Here is a 14,339-nt window from a genome sequence, read left to right as displayed (position 1 = left end):
TGTACACCCTCCCCTCTCCCCTCCAGCTTCCAACACCTCCACCTTGTCCACGCTCTAAGCTGATGACCTTGCTTGCTTCCTAGTTCCCTGAGAAAAGAGAAGTCCTCAAAGGAAACGTCCACACGTTCTGCCACCTCATCCCCAGGGCTGCCTGTCCTCCGTTACTGTGAGGGAACGCTTGCCTTGCTGGTCTCCAAGGCCAGACTCGCCACTGTGCACTGCAACCTTCTCTACTTGCTCACTCAAGGATAACTCTCCAGAAAATGCTGCCCCACCCCAGTCATCATCAAATTTTCCCTCACTACTGAATCATTCCTGTCAACACGGAAGCTGGCTCTAACAGCTCCCATCCTCAAAACAAAACAAAATGAAATAAAACAAAAAATCTGTTTTGACTTCACTCTCCCTTCTGGCTGCTGCCCCATTTTTCTGCTCTCCTTTAGAACAAAGCTTCATGAAAAAATTGTCTGCACCCATGGTCTCTCATTCTAGAGCCCAATTCTCTCTACAGAGGTCTTTCTAGGTCTTATTCTTTCTAGAGACCACTCCTGTCAGGCTTTCCCACCCACTTCTGCTGAAACAGCTCTTCCCAAGGCCACTAGTTACCTCTGTGGCACTGACACCAGTGACCAATCACCACTACTAATCTTACTTGAACTATTAGCCACATTCAGAGCCATGGATCCATCCTCCATCCCTGATCTTCCAGCATGTGAACCTCTCCTGGGTCTCCTCCTGCCATGCTGGCTCCTCTCAGCATCCTTTGCTGGTTCCTTGTCATCTCCCTGACCTCTCAATGTTGGGGCCCAGGCTCACCCTTGACCTTGTCTTTTATTAACCCTCTCTCCCTAAAGGATCTCCCTGAGTACTGTATTGAGATTTTACTTACTCTGAGGACTCCCCCAATTCTATCTCCAGCGCAGACCTCTCCCCCAAACCCCAGACTTCTACATCAAGCTCCCTCCTTGGGTGTCTCACAGGCAGCTCAACTTAATATGCCCCCAAATGTATTTCCAAGTTCCTCCCTTCATATCTGTTTCTGTTTAAGTCTTCCCCATTTCCCCAAATTGTATCTTCCAGTTGCTTGAGAAAACAAAAGACAAAAAAACACACACACAAAAACTTAGAAATCAGCAAAATCAGGCTTCCCTGGTGGCGCAGTGGTTAGGAATCTGCCTGCCAATGCAGGGGACACGGGTTCAAACCCTGGTCTGGGAAGATCCCACATGCTGTGGAGCAACTAAGCCCGTGTGCCGCTACTACTGAGCCCACTGAAGTAGTAGTGCCTACTGAAGCCCACGTGCCTAGAGCCTGTGCTCTGCAGCAAAAGCCACCACAATAAGAAGCCCGCGCACCACAACAAAGAGTAGCCCCTGCTCGCCGCAACTAGAGAAAGCCCGTGCGCAGCAATGGAGACCCAATGCAGCCAAAAATAAATAAACAAAAAAAATTTTTAAATGAATAAAATCTATCTTAAAAAAAAAAAAGAATTCAGCAAAGTCATGTCAGCTCTCCCTTTTAAATGTGTCTAGAACACGACTACTTCTTTAGTCTTCCACTGGGATGAGTCTGTCTTCTTGTCACTGGACTATTTCCAAAGCCTTCCAACTGGTCTGGATGAAACTCTCCAGGCCCTTCAGGCTGGGCTTCACACCACAACCAGAGTAATTCTTTTGAAATGTCAGACCACATCCTTTCTCTGCTCAAAACCCTCCAAATATCTCCCGCTCTCATTCAGAGTAAAAACCGAAGTCCTCACTTTGGTCTATATGGCCTCCCTCTCTTCTTATCTCTCCTCTCTCACCTCAGGGCTCTTGCCTTGCTGGGCTCCAAGGCATCCCCACCTCAGGGCCTTGGTCCTTGCTGTTCCTTCTCCTTTTCCATACTCATAGCTCACAGCAGGCTCTTTCTTCAAGTAGCTTGCCCCCTGCGGGAGCGCTAGAAATAACAATACCCTGCACTCCCTCGCCTCCTTAGCCTGTGTGCTTTTTCTCCATAGTACTAAAAACCATCTGATATCATATATATGTTGGTTTATTTGTTTGTTGTTTGTCTCAGGAGCAGGTAATGTTTCGTTCAGTGCTCCACCACCTAGAACAGTGCTTGGCACACAACAGATACTCAAAAATAGCTGTTCAGTTACAAATTAAAAGCAAAGCAACAGAAAGAAATGAAAATATACATGTATGGCATTTTTATGTACCAGAGTCTGTTGTCAGAGCTTTGCGATGCATGATCTCGTTCAACCTCATAAGCCTATGGTACTATGCTATTATACTTCTGTGTGAGTGTATGTGAAGGAACGTAGGAATAGGGACAGGAAATAGCCCATAGAGACTAAATGGTGGAGTTGAGATTTAAATCCAGGCTGTTGAATCCTATTAATATGGGTCATTCGATCACTTTCTACACTCTCTCTCAGAGGATGCTAAAATGAGAGTTACCTGTCCCTCGAAAGTAGGAAGGAATGAGTCTGCACAAGTCAGCCCCCGGCCTTTAGCAGAAATAGAGCTTTGTTAAGAGTTCAGGAAGTGGTCGCAGACAGTGGACGTAGGATTCCTTCGGTTAGAGTTCTTAGACTGACGAGACCGGGCTGAGCACCAACATCTAAGCCGCAGGGGAAAGGAGAGGAACTCCCGTTCTCTGCTTCCGCTTTTCTCTGCTCCCCCTCCCGCTGCGGCTCGGCGCGGACTCCTACGCCCCGAGTCCGCCCGGCCGCCCGGGGGCGCCCGCGGCCGAAGGGGGCGTTGCGGCACCGCCCGACGTCGCGCCCTCGGCGGCTGCGCAGACGCACGTCAAAGCCGGGCTCGGGCCGGGAGCGGGGAGCGGCGCGGCCTGGGAGAGACTGAGACTCCGGGAGCCGGGCGAAGGCTGTGCGGGGCCCCGCAGCAGAGCCGCAGCCGGAGCAAGCGAGCGAGAGCAGCAGTGCGGCGGCCGCCGCGGGAGCCCCTGGGCCGCCGTCCGCTCGCGCAGCCGCCGCTGCTGCCGCGGGATCCTGTCACCGGGAGCAGGAGCGGGCGGAAGACAACGGAGGGGCCGAGCGCCCAAGCCGCGCCGCGGGGACCGAGCGAGCAGCCCGAGGCGGCGGCGGCCGAGGACGGAGACGGCGACGACGCGGAGGCGGAGAGGGAGCCGCCCGGCCCAGCCCCGTGAGTGACCCCCGGCCCGACCCTTTTCGAGGCGCGGACGCCAGCCCGGCTTCCGCCTCCCTGCCCCGGCCCGTCACCGGCCCCGGGGCTGCCTCCATTTTCTCGGGTGGCGGCGGCGGCCCCAGCCCGGGAGTCGGCGGGAGCGGCCCGGCCTGCCCTCTCCGCCCGGCCCGGGCTCCTCGCGGAGCCTTACTCCCTCGTCCTCGCCGGCGTGGCGCCCACGGGCCTGCGGCCGGGTCTCCGGAGGCCCCGTGCTCTCCTGCCAGCTTTCCGCGGTTCTGTGGCGGGGCTGGCGGCGTGGGGGCGTCTGCGGCCGGAGCCGGGAGGACAGGGGAGTGCGGGCCCGGGTAACTGTCACTCCCACTGCACAAGGGCTCCGGCCACCTCGCTTCTGGTCCCTGGTAAACTTCCTGTTATCAGGAGGCGGATAGCATCTCTGCGTTCTTCAGTTCGGGAAAATGCCTAACCGATTTCTGGTTAGGAATTGTGCGGTCAGAGCGTTCCCGAGTTCGGTTGAACCAGCCTGCGCGCTGAGTGCGTGCAGGCGCCCTGGTCGGTCCGCGCCAGAGGGATTCAAAGGGGAACCCGGGCCCGCGGTCCCCTCCCCCGAGGAGCTTACGCTCTGGTGCAGGAGATAAGGCGAGTACACAAATAACCACGATACCGGGAAGGAGATGATAAGTCCTGTGAAAGAACTACAGAATGCTAGAAAGGTACCCAGGGAAGACCGGACTGATCGATCACTTCCGCCTAGCAGAAATCTGGAAGGCTTCTTGGGCGAGGCGGCACAAAGCGGGTCTTGAAGGCCCGACGGGATTTGGGAGAGAGGAGGGTTGCAGAAGAGAACGGTATGTGGAGGAGCCGCAAAGCTAGAGGACAAAGGTAAAAAGGTATAGTCTAGAAATAGTAGATAGTGCAGTTTATTGCGTAGGGCCACAGTGGGGACTGGGGGTAGGCCAAAGAGTTGCTGGGGGGACAGATCGTTGAATGCTGTAGAGGAGCCGTTTGAGTGGCATTTTAAGGAAACTTAGAGCTGATTTCTCAGTGACTCATGGGCCCGGAAATGTAAGCTAGGGGATATTAAGGGCGCTCTTGTGAAAGAAAGGAGAGAAGGAGGCCCAGTAAAGAGGTGACATTCTGTGCCTTGAATATAATGCAGTTTGAGATCGATTTTGACAGCTTCCCGGATATTCAAATAAATCCACGTCCAGGCTAAGCAAAGGACCTTTTGCAAAAAACTTCTTTAGATATAAGGCTCTTAAGAAGTAATGGAAAGGTGTGTGTAAAATGAGGTGTTTCTGTTGGTGCAGTTCACTAAAATGCATCAAAACTTCTCGCACTGTGTATTAGGTGTCTACATTTTGGAACTACTGAACTGAACATAACTTAGTTCTTTGAGATGGTTTTTGTGTAAGGCAGTCTAAACTGATGCTTTAAAAAATCAGATTGTCACTAATAGAAAGTTGGACATAGAACCTTTTCTTAGAAAGGTAAAAATTTCTTTATTAGTTTTTAGTTATGAAAATATTTATAGGAGAGCCAGAAATGAAAGTCTTTGGCTTTATTTTGTTCCTTTTTTCCAGATTACTAGCAAATAATTAACACCTTTATTCGAAGTCTAGAAGTATGGTCTATGGAAGCAGCTTAGAACCTGTGTTGGTTTTGTAAGGACATATCTGTTGTTTGTTTATATGACAAGTGAATGCCAACTTTTTTCAGTTAAAAAAAAAGACTTGTAAAATGCAGGAAGTACTGTAAAATTTTTAAAAATTATCTTATGTAATCTTACCACTTATGTTACTATTAACATTTTTGCATATGTCCTTTTCAGTCTTTTTATGTTTATTTTGTTCTTTACATAATGAAATAAGCTATGTATATATAGCTTTTCTTAGGCTTTTCATTTTTGTCATTGAATATCTTCATATAAAAATAGTTTTACTGAAGTGTAAGGGAAGTCTTTCTTCTTAAGTGTATTATTTTTTCTGACAAGATAGCCTTATTTACCTCAGATAAAATGCAGTAGTCATGCTTAATAACTGTTGCTGTGGACGGAAATTTTTCTAAGGGCTTCTTGTTTGAAGACTATTTTTTAACTTCTCTGTAAGATTTGGATCCTATTGCTTGTTGAATGAAGAAAGGTTTTATTACTTGGGATGTGTGTTGTCATCAGGTATGGAAGAGATCACACATTTCTGCTATATGAGTGGATGTACTTTTTTTTAAAAGGCACTATAAAAAGGTTACTTTCATAGCTGGTATAATATCTCCCATACACTGTGATGCACCTCCCCTTCCCACTCCACCCCATCTCCCCCCGCCCCTAAAAAATAGTCTTTATACTAAGGCCATCCATATAGGTTAACTACTTTTTGATCATAACATCACAAAGATTCAGGCTAGGTGTATTTCATTTTTCTGTCGGTATTTCTTTAGTAAAATATAGAATTTGTTGTGAAATAATTTGCTGCTGTAACAAAAGGGACTTTTATTTTTTTCAAGGCAGATCACTTTAGTTCATTAGCAGGTTCTTGTTTAAACCAGTTTTTTCCCTCTGCTTTACAATCTAAACTGCATTAATGAGGTCTCTGTTTCTCTTTCTAATGGCATTTAAAGAGTGATGCTGAGTTAGACTATAAATTTTCATAAAGTTACTGTAAAAGAAGAGCTGAGAAAGCCCAGTTTAAGTATGGGGCTTGGTTTTATAATCTGGTCTTATTTTTATTTATTTATTTTAATCTTTTTGGCTGCGCCCCGAGAATGCAGGATCTCAGTTCCCCGACCAGGGATCGAACGAACCCATGCCCCCTACAGTGGAAGCGCAGAGTCTTAACCACTGGACCGCCAGGGAAGTCCTAGTATGGTTTAATTTGAATCTTTATTTGTATATTGCAAATGTGTATACCACAAGGCATCCTTTATTACTTTTGAATATTTACTAATGTATTTTTCTTTTGATCAACTTTTGTAGGTTATAGATTTCTGTAATTACTGCCATATTTTACCAAGCGTCTCTTTTCCAAGAGGAGTTGTTCATTGATCATTCACAGTCGTGCCACCTGTCATAAAATACAGACACAAACCCAAATCCCACCCCCCTACCTCCACCCACCTCACCTTAGCAGGCAAATACAAAATCCAATATATACAGCAGGATTTCATCATTTCAGGTAGTGTCTTCTGGTTACCCTTCTGGTGGTGTCTCCATTTTAAACATCAATTTCCGTCTTCCATGGCTTCTTTTATTTAGAAATTTGATTTTATGGGTGTTGTCTGGTGTTAACAGAAGCAGGAGTCTGATAGGTGGATTAGTGTATATAATGGCAAAATGTTGGTAAAACTTTGTTGTGTGATGAAATTGTGGAAAAGAAGATCAAATCTTAGAACCTCTGTGTTAGGTTGCTTATGACTTGTTTTTTATTTAATTATTGAGATATAAAGATCTTGTGTTTGTGTGAATGCAGATCAAGCCAAGTAGCCTAAACATTGCGTAACAGTTTGGTCATCGGTCTGTAATCTGTTTTCTATTGGAGAGAAGGCTAGTTTGGAGCCATCCTTAATTAAAGAAGGTATTGATCTATGGGACTTCTTACTTATGTGTCTCACCACTCAAATGACTATCCAACTGGACCCTAATCACTACCCTGTCAGTCCAGAGTATGAGGGCAGAGCACAGTGAGGCAAATATTTGTACCACCAGCATTTATAGAGTAGACTTGTCTGGGAGTAAACGCTAAATGTTTGTTCTGCTTCTGTTTCTTAGGCCTTCCAAGGATTCTGAAAAGAGTTATTGCAAGACTAGGTGGCAGATGATAGACTGTGGTGATGAAGTTAAGGTTAACAGCTTATTGCAGTCAGCATTTTGCGGGGGTGTGTGCGCACGCATGTGTGTGCATGTGTATGTTGTCCTCCAATGTGATTTGTTTTCTACCCCACTGAGCTTCCCTGGCGCCACTGTGCTTTTAACTTTTCTCTTGAGATAGAAGGGGTGAGGGGATGGCAGAATTGTGGGGTTTTAGCAACTGTGATGTTAAGTTGGCAGAGGAAGGAAGAGTGGCATGCAGAGAATTGCAAGAAATCAGTCAGGTGTGAAGTAGCTCCAAAGGAGGGAGGTCAAGCCTGCCCTGGCCGTTTATGTTGGCAGTGTCTGGCACATACCTATTTGCATAACCTTTAGTACATTGTGTCTAATTTGAGATTTCCATATTCAGAATACAGTGTTTAAGTTGTAGGTTTGTATGTGCTTCTTGATATGTATATATATATATTTTCCTGTGCATGGTTACAGAGGCAGAAAATCTAGTTAACCAATATTTAGTGGCATTCTGGTTTTATATGATAATTATTCCTTAGGAGCATTATCCAGCAGATAAATTTTTATAACCAAGGAAGTATGATAATGTTAAAATATCACAACACTTTGATTATTTTAATAACATGTTTGAGAAACCAAATACACATTTTGTAGCTTGATCTTAAGTTGCTACTTTATAACTTTGTGAAATGAACTGTAGTTTTTTCTTTTACAGGGTACCCTTAACATGTTAGTCACTGTTCTCTCCCTCCACAGTAGATTATGTATCAGCTGTATTTGGACACAAGGAAGAAATAGCATTAACAGTTTTCTGTTTACATGTCTATAGTTTAAGGCCCACTCTGGGATTTATAGGATTCTGAGAGCCAGTATTACCTGTGGTTAAAAGCACAGATGCAACCAGACTCCTGGATTGTTGAACCCCTCAGCCCTCCTATGGGCTCTGTAACTTCAGGCAATTCCTTCACTTCTCTCTAGCTTAGATTCCTTGGATAGGAATGATACAGACCATCTGAGAAGATTGTAGGGGGATTAAACGAGTTACTATGTCTAGAGTGCTTAGAACAGGGCCGATTCATACTGAGTTTTGTGATGGTGCTGATGCTACACTGTTTCAAGCAGAAGAGAGCTTTAGGAGCCCTGTAGTCCGAATGGTTCTTCCTGCACTTTGAGCTGTAACTGGTGGAGTTTTCTGCGAGGTGGAGTCACTTGCTTAGGGTTGTGCTGCTTATTAGTTGTAGGACTGATGTAGAGTCTGGTTCTTTGTTCTTTATCCAGTTTGCTTGAAAGAAAGTTAATTTTATACTTTATGCAGTAATGTCTTCTTTGAATTTTTTCACAAAAAATTTACAAAGATTGTATTCATATGTTAAATGTTTTATGGCACTTAATCCTTTTTTTAAAGGTGTTTAATACACTAATGTTTATAATCATGATGTAGCTGAAAAGTTTTTTTTGGAAGGGGGGTAGTTGTATGAATATAAAGTTGTAATAGGTGAAGAATCAAGTGGTATTATCCCCCAGCATCATTACAGATGGAAGCCAAGGTGAGGGCATGTCCAAGGTCACACAGACATTGAACAGTTGAGCTAGGATTTGAACCCAGATCTGCCTCACTTCAAAATGTGTGCTCCCGGAAACAGTATGACTCTCTCATATGACATAGTTTTATCTCAGTCCATAGGGTTTTGGTTTCTTGCTGACTTCTTTTGATTTAGTACTTTAGAATGAAGGTTTGTAAGTATACCTAAGAGGGTATTAATAGGTTTCTAGGCAGCAACCACATGTTATAACACAAAATGAGATGTTTTCTTCTAAATGCTCTAGTTGTATAGAGTCATAATATGATTAGTGATTATTAGGCCAGTAAGTAGTGTTTATTTTTCATGTTGGTCTTGTAGAGAAGATGGGAGGCTTTGTGTTATAGTGGGCAATGCAGAAGCCTGGGAATTGGAAGATCTGGGCTGGGTCCTGACTCGTTCACTAATCATGTCACTCTGGGCAAGTCTTTCCACCTCTCTAGGCTTCAGTCGTCCCATTATTATACTAAGGGGACCAGACCGAAAAGCCCTTTCAGTCTCTTTTGCTCTTATTTTCAGTGATCCTGTGTGTAAGCTTTCTGTAGGCTTTTCCCCCCTCTACTGGACACCTCTCCTTTTGCCTGTGGTCTTGAAGTCAGTTTCTTTACGTGAGCTCTGTGGCACGTAACCATGCTTTTACATTTTTTCTTCTGGTTGGTCAGGTGCCTCGTGTTATTTCACAGTGCAGTAGTTTTCTGCTTCAGGTAATGTTACATCAAAATGTATTTATTTTTCAAATTTTCTTCTTTTGTACTTATGAATAAATGGTTACGAACTAGTGTTATGTGGTTGTGAAGTACAAGCTTAGTAAGTTAATGATTAACAAATCCTCAAGCCTCACATCTAATTTCACTGTCAACTTTTAAGTATCAATACTATATGTTGTGAAGTGTTATGAGCTGTTTGTTTTGCAGAAAGGAAAAATATTAACTAAAGGCAATGTGAATGGAAAAGAAAAGACCAAAAAATGTAGAAACAGATTTGAAGATGTGAAGAACATGCTCAAGATAGTATTCTTTGGTTATAGTTGGTACTAATCCTCTACCTGTGAAAGGGTGGTAGGCTGGCTTAGATCATAGGATGGTTTCTAGCCCAGGGTTCTGTAACTGATAAGAGATGAGAGTGATATTCACCTCCCCTGAGCATTTATGACTCCTCAAACATCTATTCTGAATTAATTTGTTCCACAGGCAGTCTTTATTGCCCATTATGCTGCGTCCTGTTCTGTATGTCAGTCTCAGAGGTTTCCTAGTCCAGGTAAACAACTCTTCCCCTCTTTGATGGCATGTTATCAGCCAGTTTACTTTTTCTGGATTCTCCAGCAGGGAGACAGAAACTCAGGTCATTAAAATGATCCTTGCAGATCTTTTGGCTGTCTGTTTACAATATGGTTTTATGAGAGATTAGTAGTTGGTAGGAGAGGTTCCAGAGAAATTTTAAGTTTAGAAAGCATTGGATTAAAAACAGTTAATCAGTTTTTATTTTTTGATGATGGTCGTGTTATTGTTTTTCTGCAGAGCTTTTCAGAGTTTTTAATGATGTGGATTTTGACTGTCCAGGAGGGAAATGTAATGTACAGTATTTCCCAATTTTAGAGTTTATTTGGTAACAAGAACACCTCCTTTCCCCAGGAAGTACCCACAAACACCTTGAAGGAGGGTTCTGTTGGAACATAATTTGGGAGAACCTCTTATTTCCATACTTATTAGTATGGAATTCAAAGCATTTACTTTTTAATTGGAATGATTACTTACAGCAAGTTGGAATTCAATTAAGGTTGGAATATTTTGTTTTGTTAAGTAAAAGAATGAACGCTTTAGGTGAGTGGCTTTTCAAGCTCCGCCCCCCGCCTTTTTTTAAACTTCAGCCCACAGTGAGAAATTCCATTTTTAATCAGTGACCCAGCACACATATAAACACACTGTCAAAACTGAAAAAGAAGTTTCATGAAACAATACTTAGGCCTGCCTATGTACAGTGCATGTGTTCTGATACTTTTTATTTTGTTCTATTTTTAAATGTATGTTATTAGTTACTGAAATAATTCACCATTCAATTCGAGAAACACTGTGAGGTTACATGAATTTATAAACTCTTAAGATTTAGAGTGAGAAGATACTGTCAAGACTGTTTTGTGAGTGAGAAAACTAAAGCTCAGCCTAGAAGAGGAAGGGCTCTCGCTTTAGAATTCCTGGATTTAGATTCTGGTTGTGTTTTCTTGGGGGGGGGTGTTCTGTGTCCATTGTGCCTCAGCTTTCTCATCTGTAAAATAGCAAGAGTAGAACCTACGGATGAAGTAGTCTTGAGGATTGGAGGATTCAGTAAGAAGTGCTTTGCATAATGTGTCTGATATGCTTTAAGTGCCCAATACCTTTTAGCTTTTATGATAACTGAAGTTATAAAACTCCTTCTGCACTGTACACACTTTCAAAAATATTTTAGGACGTTGAAAGTGTTAAAGTGGCCTTCAGGTGAACCTGAACTCTTTTTGATCTGTAGCTGGATATATCATTTGCTCTGATATCAGCCCTTTGGAATAGTAAGCTTTAAAATAGCCGTAAGGACCCACTTAAAGTTGATTTGCCTCCTAATTGTGAATGGACTCATAGTTGCTTCATGCCATATTATTGTATTTTTTAAACTATTTTTAACAGTATCTTAATTTAGAATAATCTTTATAGCATGTAATTAAATACAAATAAGTACATACCTATATCAGTGGTTAATTTAGTATTCTTATAGTTGTAGTTCACTAAAAGAAGAACAAGGTAAAAGTTGTTCTTTCCTGTTTTATCTCCATTTCTGCATTTTTTAAATTCCCCTATCCTCAGTATTTTATAATGCTATTGAGGGTTTCATTTTTGTGTCCTGACCTAAGAAAAGGAACATTTAGAGGATATTAACAATGGTGGGGGCCAAATCCAGTTTGTAGACTGTTCTCCATTGTCCTGAACTTAGCTGGCTGCTTCAGTCATTTTTGTCACCTGTTGAGGCATTTACATTGTCCATCCCTAATTAAATTTTCTCCTGTTGTTTCTTTTATTGCCCATTTGTCCTCAGTATGACCTGAAGTTTCTGAAATGAGAGGTTCTAATCAGCATCACTGAGGCAGACCAAGTCAGTATTAAAGAAGCATAAAGATTCTGTACTTGTGTAAGTAAGAGGAATGAGGTAAAAAGAATAAATAATTACTAACATGGCATATATATGTTACCTGCTGGTATAAAGTTTAAGACCGCTATATATATTTACCTCATTTACTCCTTTAATAATCCTATTTTCATTACCATATTTTCAGTTGAGTAAACAGAGAAAAAGAAACTAAGTAATTGGTCTGAAATCATACACCTAGAAGGGGGCCCTAAATTTGAAACCCTGGTCCCGGAGGGTGCACTTGTATCCCACCATACCTCTGTTGCCTTCACCACAAGGTATTGAAATGTAGAATCATCCTGGAACATAGGAAATTTCTGTTACAGAAACAGATGAGATCAAGTTTTTTTGGTCAGGATGTGTGATATCCTAGGACACTGAGACAACTTGCACATTACTGAGTAGCTGTCAGGGGTCTTTGAGGAGCTGTGAAGAGAGAGAGCTGTGCAGGCAGAGGAGAGAAGCTAATGTACTGTTCTTCCAAAAGAGGAAAAGGTGGAATCCACAAATCATAGACAGTGAACTTGATGATTGCTGGACAGATTCCAGAAAGGGGTGAGTCCTTAGCAGAGTGTTGACTTCTAGAAGCTACTGTCCATTTATTAACTATTTCTTTTCCTAATAGGATTCTATTAAGTGTGTTGGATTAGGATGTAGCCAAGATATGGATCTGTAAGGATTCATAGTTTCATTCATATTTGAGATTGTCTGAAAAATGTTAAATCGTATAATTTAAGTTGGAATATTTTTTAGGACTTAGAAGTCATTTTGATGTCTTTACAAGATCACTTTACTTATGTTTATTGTATTAGAATATAGCTTTATAATAATACGCTTTTCCTAGGCTGCATCTGGCAAATCAGTTGCAGATACAGTGGCCCGCATCCCTGTGCCTTGCCTTCTCAAGTAGGCAAGGAGGAACTAGAACTGGTACCATCTTCCTGTATGTGCACACAGCAAAGTAAATACTTCCTAGTTTTATATTGTTAGAATCATTCACCCCTGTTCTTTAAGATTGGTCATAACCCATTTGTTTACCCAAGAGCTAGTCTTGCTCTTGTTCCTGAAGACTACCTAGCGAGTGACTGGAAGTAAGTTGATGGAGGAGGACTGGACAGTAGGGGAGTGCACTCCATCCTCACAAAAGCTAAAACCTTTTGGGGGGGGGGTTAGCTTTTTTCTCTTTTATCTTATGAAAGCTCCTCCACTTTTAAAATTAAATGTAGTGAGGCATGAGTGTCCTTAGCCTAGGCTATCACAGGTGTTTGGAAAGGGCACAGCTATCTTTTGCAGATGCTTTTGTTGTTGTTAAGAAGAGGAAGGAATAGGGAAGAGGAACAAGGCATAGCAGTGCATCCGGAAGGAAGTGACCAGAGAGAAAGACAGTGGCTCTAAATTTGTATGTCATGTGCAACTTTGAAAGAGCTAACGATAAAGGTGGAACTGGTTGCTTTTAGGAATTGTCTTAAGAGCTGCTGCACTTCAATAGATTGTTAATCATGGAATATATTACATGTATATTAAAGGCCGTGGCCTCCCAACCAAAAAAAGGAGGGAATCTTCAGACCTCTATAATATAGACAGGATAAGTTCTTTTAAAAATCTTGAAAAACTTATCAATAAACTATCTCATCTATTCTAGATTCTACAAAAATACCAGGAGGTATAAAATTCATGTTTAAAAACCAGCATGAACTCTTAAAAACACAATAAAATATAAGAGAGACAACCTGCTGAGACATTACAAAAGAAGAAAACTATGTTTCGATTTCACTTGTGGAAATAGCCATGAAAATTCTCAGTAAAACACCAGCAAATTTAATTAAATAGGAAATTCTCTTAATTAAAGAAGACAAATAACGCTTGGTATTTACTGTGTGCCAGGCATTGCTCTAATATATTATCTCAGTTAACAGTCCTCAAAACAGCCCTAAGAAAGAGGTTGTTATTATTACCCTCATTTTATGCATGAAGAAATTTAGGCCAAGAAGTTAAATTATATGTCCAAGGATAAATTGCCAGTAAGTCACAGAGCCTAGTTTTTGAACCCTTGAGGTCTGGTATCAGCATACATTGAACATGCGGTATCATACCAGTATGTGCCAAGATAACAATGCTAATTCAACAGTTCTTCCTGATTATGAACTCTTTAAAAGAATATCTGTTTTAAACCCACAGCAAACAACCTACTAAACGGAAAACATTGGTGGAATTCCCCTTGAAATCAGAAAATGAAACAAGCGTGCCATACACCTTTGATGTTTGATATTATCCTGGCCAATGCAAGAATGCATCAAATAAAAGGTATAACTGCTTGAAAAAAATGGTGGAAAATAGCAATATTTGCAGATGTTGCAATCTTAAACCTAGGAAAACCAACAGAATCAACTGAAAAACTAAAAGTGAGAGTTCAATAAGATAGGTGTATACCACAAAAAGATATTTAAATGTTGGTAGCATTTTTCTTGCTAGCAATACCCAGTTATAAAAATACTGGGAGAAAAATCTCATCATAGCAACAAAAAATAAAATTCCTAAGTTGGGGGGATTGATATGAAATGTTTAGGATCTCTGAAGAAAACTAGTATAAACTTAACTGAGGGAAAAAACGACTTAAGAATGGAGAGTTACCATGTTCTTGAA

The 14,339-nt window shown here is 42.0% G+C and overlaps 1 protein-coding gene across 3 annotated transcripts in view; it reads left to right on the top strand.

The window, feature by feature from the left end:
* The first annotated feature begins 2,812 nt into the window (after nucleotides 1-2,812).
* Nucleotides 2,813-14,339, top strand: part of CAB39 (calcium binding protein 39) — an 85,324-nt gene continuing 73,797 nt past the window's right edge. Inside the window, exon 1 of one of the 3 annotated variants that reach the window (XM_029224911.1) lies at nucleotides 2,813-3,149. The gene's annotated coding sequence lies outside the window, so the exon portion shown is untranslated. Of the gene's footprint in view, nucleotides 3,150-3,641; nucleotides 4,032-13,536; nucleotides 14,001-14,339 lie in introns of those variants that run through there. The other 2 variants (XM_029224913.1, XM_029224912.1) reach the window with 2 other exon arrangements.

This window comes from Monodon monoceros, unplaced genomic scaffold (genome assembly GCF_005190385.1).
Source record: "Monodon monoceros isolate NGI ecotype Baffin Bay Population unplaced genomic scaffold, NGI_Narwhal_1 Super_Scaffold_16, whole genome shotgun sequence".
Lineage (NCBI taxonomy): Eukaryota > Metazoa > Chordata > Mammalia > Artiodactyla > Monodontidae > Monodon > Monodon monoceros.
The sequence above is the reverse complement of the archived record's forward strand: the minus strand, read 5'-3'. Positions and strand labels throughout refer to the sequence as shown.